Source organism: Odocoileus virginianus, chromosome 20 (genome assembly GCF_023699985.2).
Source record: "Odocoileus virginianus isolate 20LAN1187 ecotype Illinois chromosome 20, Ovbor_1.2, whole genome shotgun sequence".
Taxonomy (NCBI): domain Eukaryota; kingdom Metazoa; phylum Chordata; class Mammalia; order Artiodactyla; family Cervidae; genus Odocoileus; species Odocoileus virginianus.
Window position 1 is genome coordinate 248,945 of NC_069693.1, and position 7,006 is coordinate 255,950.

At 42.3% G+C, this 7,006-nt stretch overlaps 1 non-coding gene across 1 annotated transcript; it reads right to left on the bottom strand.

The window, feature by feature from the left end:
- Positions 1 to 3,066: 3,066 nt before the first annotated feature.
- On the bottom strand, positions 3,067 to 3,174 carry LOC139030072 (U6 spliceosomal RNA). The gene has a single exon (XR_011482391.1). It is a non-coding gene; the product is annotated as a U6 spliceosomal RNA (small nuclear RNA).
- Positions 3,175 to 7,006: the final 3,832 nt, after the last annotated feature.

Consider the following 7,006-nt stretch of genomic DNA (forward strand, 5'->3'; position numbering starts at 1 on the left):
AATGTCTCTGCTTTTTAATATGCTAGGTTAGTCATACCTTTCCTTCCAAGGATGCTACTAATTTCACAAATCTCCAAATAATCCCCAACACAAGGCTCAAAATATGGCACTCCAATGGAAACCCATCAAGAATCTGTTCAACTGCCAGTCACTGACTTTTACCACATTCACTGGGACCCAAAGAAGAGCCAACAATGCCCGTTTCCCCAAAGACTGTCGACACTCACCATCCAGAAGCAATGCAGTCACAAACTCCCATCACTGTCTCCTACACCTCCAGTCAACTGGCCTCAACATGCTCACAATTTCAGCTATCCGCAGCACCCCATGCTACAAACTCATTACCACTCACTGCCCCCCAAGTGTGCTACAACATGACCCTCAAGTCCTGCAGTCCCTGAAGCTCCCAGACTCTCAGTCAATTCCCAAACCCTACAGTCTTCCGAGCCATGAATCACTTCCCCACATGTCCTCCAATACCATCCACTAAGGCAGAAGGAGAAGGGTACGACAGAGGATGAGATGGCTGGACGGCATCACTGACTCAATGGATATGAGTTTGAGTAAGCTCCGGGAGTTGGTGATGGATGGGGAAGCCTGACATGCTGCAGTCCATGGGGTCACAAAAAGTCGGACATGACTGGGCAACTGAACTGAACTAAACTGAAGGTCCTCTTAAGATACATGTTCACTGTCCTCAAATGAACAAGCCCCTAGGAAAAGACAAAATAAAAGCTGATATTAAGGCACATTTGGAATTTTAAAATTACAAAAACACCATATATGACAATTACCAAAAGTACATAAATAAAATATACAAGGTTGAAAAGTAATAAACTTATCATCCAATTTAAATTATAAAAAACACCCCCTTCACACACCTCACCGATCCTCCATCATTCATCCTGCAGATGACCTCAGTTGACCTCCTATCACTTCCCCACAGAACTCCCATCACTCACTCTAGAGACGCACCCATTATTCAACTCTCAGATCTCTTCCCCATTATTCTCCCCACAGAATTGTCACCACTTGCTGCAAACAGACATCCCATCAATGAGCCCACAAAAGTCCACAAAAAACCACACCATATCACCTCAGCTTCCCTCAAGCACTGTGTGGGTGAAAAATCTGTGGCAACATCAGCGAAACCGTCTCTCTAGGCCACTTCCAGTTTGTGTCAAAGTCCCAGCTTAACCTCTCTGACCCCAGCTATCAAAACACATGTTCACTAGCATTTCTGAAGGTACTCGCTGCCAGTAGCTATCGTGGCGCATGACAGGGTTTCTCTATTTCCTTTGTTCACGTTTATTCAATAGTTTCATCAGGCAAACAACTTGATCCCACCCATTTGAACTAGTTATTGGAGGCTGCCATCTTCAAAGTGTTATTCCCTACAGCCAGGGGAGGAGTTTGGGGTCTCACAGAGGATGCAGTCTTGGGGATTCTTTATTTAACTTCTACGTAGAGTATATCAAGAGAAATGCTGGGCTGGATGCATCATAAGCTGGAATCAAGATCGCAGGAAGGAATATCAACAACCTCAGATATGCAGGTGATACCACTCTAATGGCAGAAAGCCAAGAGGAACTAAAGAGCCTCCTGCTGAGGGTGAAAGAGGAGAGTGAAAAAGCTGGCTTAAAACTCAACATTCAAAAAACGTAGATCATGGCATCCATTCCCATCACTTCATGGCAAATAGATGGGGAAAAAATGGAAATTTGAGAAACTTTATTTTCTTGGGCTCCAGAATCACTGTAGATGGGGACTGCAGCCATGAAATTAAAAGATACTTGCTCTTTGGAATAAAAGCTATGACAAACCTAGACAGTGTATTAAAAAGTAAAGACATCACTTTGCCAACAAAGGTCCATATAGTCAAAGCTGGTCTTTCCAGTAGTCATATATGGATGTGACAGCTGGACCATCAAGAACACCTAAGAATTGATGCTTTTGAACTGTGGTGTTGGAGAAGACTCTTGAGAGTCCTTTGGACTGCCAGGAGATCCAACCAGTCAACCCTAAAGGAAATCAGTCCTGAATATTCATTAGAAGGACTGATGCTGAAGCTGAAGCTCCAATACTTTGGCCACCTGCTATGAAGAGCCAACTCACTGGAAAAGACCCTGATGCTGGGAAAAGCTGAGGGTGGGAGGAGAAGGGGGCAACAGAGGATGAGATGGTTGGATGGCATCATCAACTCAATGAGTTTGCAAAAACTCCAGGAGATAGTGAAGGACAGGGAAGCCTGGCGTGCTGCAGTCCACGGGGTTGCAAAGTTGTACATGAATTAGCAACCGAACAATAACAACAAAGAGGAAAATACAGTTACTTGGGAAAATGCCAGCAAGTCCAGTTGAGCAGAACTTTCAGGTGATTTTTCCATCATCAGAAGCGTAACCTAGAAAAGTGGACAATAGTGGCCCTAAAGTCACAATGAGGCAGATTACAGGAAATGGAGAGTGGGTCAGAGTGAGGATCTGAAGCAAAGAGTCTGAAATGAGCCTCCCCATTTATGCTAACATGAAGCATTTCATGGTCATGGCAAGGACAGGAGTTAAAAAGGAACTGCAAGGAGCAGGAATAACACAAAAATAACATCGAAATAACTCAGATCTACAAATTGATGATTGCACAAGGAAACACATTTCAGACTAAGGGAGAATGTGGATGCTTGGGAAGAGAAACAAGAATGAAAGATCTGGGATGAACCCCAAGATTGGTAAGGAGGCAGGAGATAAATAGACCCCTAGATGAGCAGCTGGAGTTTGTCTCCTGTGAATAGATACTCCAAAACCACAACACATCTTCTGTCTTGGGAGAAGCTCAGAGGTGGGGTGCAGTCACTGCCAGAGAGGTTGCACAATGCAAAGAGAGGGGAAGAAATAAATTTTTTTTATTGGATTTTACATTTTCTTCCTTGATGTATTTTTTAAAGAGAAAACAGGATGGTTTAACTTGTAGAGCCTAGTTATTTGTTCTTGATTACAGCATTCAACATGTAAATTCAAGTCACCTCTTGGTACAGAAATGGCCCTCTTCTACTTTCCTGGGACACTTAATCCAAAATATATGGAACGTTTCATGAATTTGTGTGTCATTCTTGCACGGGGCCATGCTATTCTTCTCTGTATCATTCTAATTTTAATATCCATGCTGCTGAATCATGAGCACTTCTTCCTTGATTTTAATCTCCAGCATTTGATTAACTGAACCTAGTGGGAGGCTAGCTAATAAAATTTCTGGAAAATGTAGCATGTAGGGGTAAATCCCACTAGGTCAGAGCAGTGTAGGGGAGGGACCAGGACACTAGCCAAGGACTGATCTGTACATCCACCCATCCTCTCCCATGGGTCCAGTTCAGGAGACCAGACATGAAATTGGACAGAGGTTATTTCTGGCTGAGAAAAGTCAGCAAGTATGACCTGATGCACAGACATGAGCTGTGGTGACAGAAGTGCCTAGGAGACAGAGACTCTGTCCCTCTGAGCTTCTGTGTTCTGCCTCTCACCATGTCCAGAAGAGAGAGAGTGTTTCAGTCCACAAACTCAACCATGCAACTCTTGCTGTTCAGTGGCTCAGTCATGTACAACTCTTTGTGACCCCATGGGCAGTGGCATGTCAGGCTTCCCTGTCCTTCAATATTTCCTGGAATTTTTGCAAACTCATGTTTACTGAGTTGGTGATGCCATCCAACCATCTCATCCTCTGTCATCCCCTTCTCCTCCTGCCTTCAGTCGTTCCCAGGTCTTTTCCAATGAGTCAGCTCTTCACATCAGGTGGCCAAAGTATTGGAGCTTCAGCTTCAGCATCAGTCCTTCCAATGAATATTTAGGGTTGATTTCCTTTAGGATTGACTGGTTTGATCTTCTTGCTCTCCAAGGAACTCTCAAGAGTCTTCTCCAACACCACAGTTCTAAAGTCTCAATTCTTCGGTGCTCAGCCTTCTTTATGGTCCAAAGCTCACATCTGTACATGACTACTGGAAAAACCATAGCTTTGACTACAGCTCCTCCGGGACCCTCCAATTCTGTGGAGAATTGTAAGAGGAGGTTATGGGCTAGGACTACAGAGAATTCACCCTGGGGAAGACAGACAAGGCCAGCCTCCCTTGGGATTTGGGGGCTTAGGTGTCGATCATCTGAGTAAGAGTTTGCTCACCTAGATTCAGATGATCCACAGGTGAGTATAAAGGCCCCAAGAGGATCCCTTTAAGCAGAGTCAAACCAGGGGCTATAAAACACCTTGCTCTATAGATATAATAGTCATCTGAGCAAGAAGAGAGAATAAATTGAAGAAACAACTGTGTCGAGAAGTGGCCTTGGATTTTCAAGGCATAGACAATAATCCTAAAAGGCAAAAGGAAAGGGGTGGGTATGGAAGTGTGGAGGGCAGAGGTGAACAGAGGAAACCTTGGCAAGATTACATGTAAATATAAATCCAATTAAATATAAACATAAATATAATTGTGTTTGTGTGCATATGTGTATACATTATAATACATACATCATCAATTTAAATAAACCTAGGAAGCAATGAGCGAGCAGAAAGCCCTTATTTGGGATCAAAGACTTGCAATTTGGGGCACACAAATTCAAGGAGCAACCAAACCATGTCCCACATGGGAGTAAAAGTCAGGGGGTTTTGAAAGCAAAGAAGGGAGATTTGAATTACAAAGAATTTTCACTAGAGTTGGAGGCAGGATCTAGTGTTGGCTGAACATGCTTGAATGCTAAGGCTATAACCAGAGCGTGGAAAAAGTTCGTTGCTGTGACAAGTCGCAGGTGTTCTTGCAGAGTTCTTGAAATATCTGTGGTTTGGCCTAGTTGATAAGTTCAAGTTTCCACCTGGTTGGGGATGTATGTAAGGTCCACCCCCTTAATGGCCTCCTAGCTCCATTAAGGAAAAAAATACCCTTGACACAAGTGACTCCATTTTATTTCACATTTCACAACATCATATATATTCTCAGAGTTGGAAATGCCAGAGTGATAAGCCAATAGTTAAAAGCTCTCAAGCTTTAAAGACATAAGTTCAACTTTATTTATATAAGTAAACAAATTTATTTATACATTTAAATTTATTTTTTATATTTATATGAACTATATTTATACAGTTCAACTATATAAAACAAAAAAAAAACCTTTACCTTGGATAGCAAATCCAAGGTAAATGAAATCAGAAGACAAGGACAAGCCAGGAGAATATATTCATAATCCTACTATAGACTAATGATTGTAGTTTCTATATAAAAGAATTTATCCAAATTTTTAAGAAAAGAAATATACACTAATAATGATGAGACATTGAAAGGCAGAATGGCAGAGAAGATTGTTGTTGCTCAGTCATGTCCGACTCTTTGTGATCCCATGAACTACAGCATGCCAGGCTTTTCTGTTCTTCACTATCTCCCACAGTTTACTCATACTCATGTCCATTGAGTCAGTGATGCCACCCAACTATCTCATCCTCTGTCATTCCCTTCTCCTCCTCCCCTCAATATTTCCCAGCATCAGGGTCTTGTCCAATGAATAGGCTCTTCATATCAGGTGGCCAAAATATTGGAACTTCAGCTTCAGCATCAGTACTTCCAATGAATATTCAGCGTTGGCAGACAGATTCGAATGGAAAGTAGTAATCATTATGAAACCTACTTAGAAATACTTCATTTTCATGTCTATAATGAGAAATTCTAGTTAAAACTATAATGGGTACATTTTTCATTGGTAAGATAGAAAGATCCAAATCAGTGCTAATGCACACTGCTGCTGAGGTTGGAGAGAAGCAGAGATGAATCACATTATAGGGGATGGTGATGCAAATTGGCACAACCTCCTGGAGAGTCATTTGGCCATACTGTGTCTATCAACACTGGTAATGTATGTGCCCTCTGACTGAGGAATTCAAATTCACACAGACATTTTAGCAGACAGGCATACCTTGGGGATAGTTCAGGTTCACAATAAAGCAAATGCCTCAATAAAGTGAAGCAAATAATATTTTTTTTTATTTTCCAATGCATAAAAGTTATGTTTACACTATATTTTCACATTACATGGTTCAGTGACTGTGCAATATGTCTCTTAAAAAAAAATGTACAGGGTGTCCCTGGTGGCATGGTGGTGAAGAATCTTCCTGCCAATGCAGGAAATGTGGGTTCTATCCCTAGTCCAGGAAGACCCCACATGTCACAGAGCAACAAAGCCTGAGCACCGTAACTACCATATCTGTGCTCTAGAGCCTGGCAGCTGCAATTACTAAGCCCATGTGCCACAACTACTTAAGTCCACACACCAAGAGCCCATGCTCTGCAACAAGAGAGGCCATTGCAATGAGAGAAGCCCAAACACCATGCTGAGAGAGTAGCCCTTGCTCATCTCAACACCTCAAGGGCTGTTGCGGCAGTCCTTGCAGTAGTGTCAAAAATAAATGAAAATAAATATTTTCTAATATACAAAGCTTAATTCAAAAATACTTTTTTGCTAAAATATGCTAACCATCATCTGAGCCTTCGGAGAGTTGTAATCTTCTTAGTAGTAACATCAAAGATCACTATCACAGATCACCATGAAAATATAATAATAAAAAATTTGAAATACTGCAGGAAATACCAAAATGTGACACAGAGACATGAAGTGAGCAAATGCTGTCGGGGAAATGGCACTAACAGACTTGCTCTACACTGGGCTGTCCCAAATCTTCAGTTCAGTTTAGTTCAGTCACTCAGTTGTGTCCGACTCATCGTGACCCCATGAACTGCAGCACGCCAGGCCTCCCTGTCCATCACCAACTCCTGGAGTCCACCCAAACCCATGTCCATCAAGTCGGTGATGCCATCCAACCATCTCATCCTCTGTCGTCCCTTTCCCCTCCTGCCCTCAATCTTTCCCAGCATCAGGGTCTTTTCCAATGAGTCAGTTCTTTGTGTCAGGTGGCCAAAGTATTGGAGTTTCAGCTTCAACATCACTCCTTCCAATGAACATTCAGGACTGATTTCCTTTAGGGT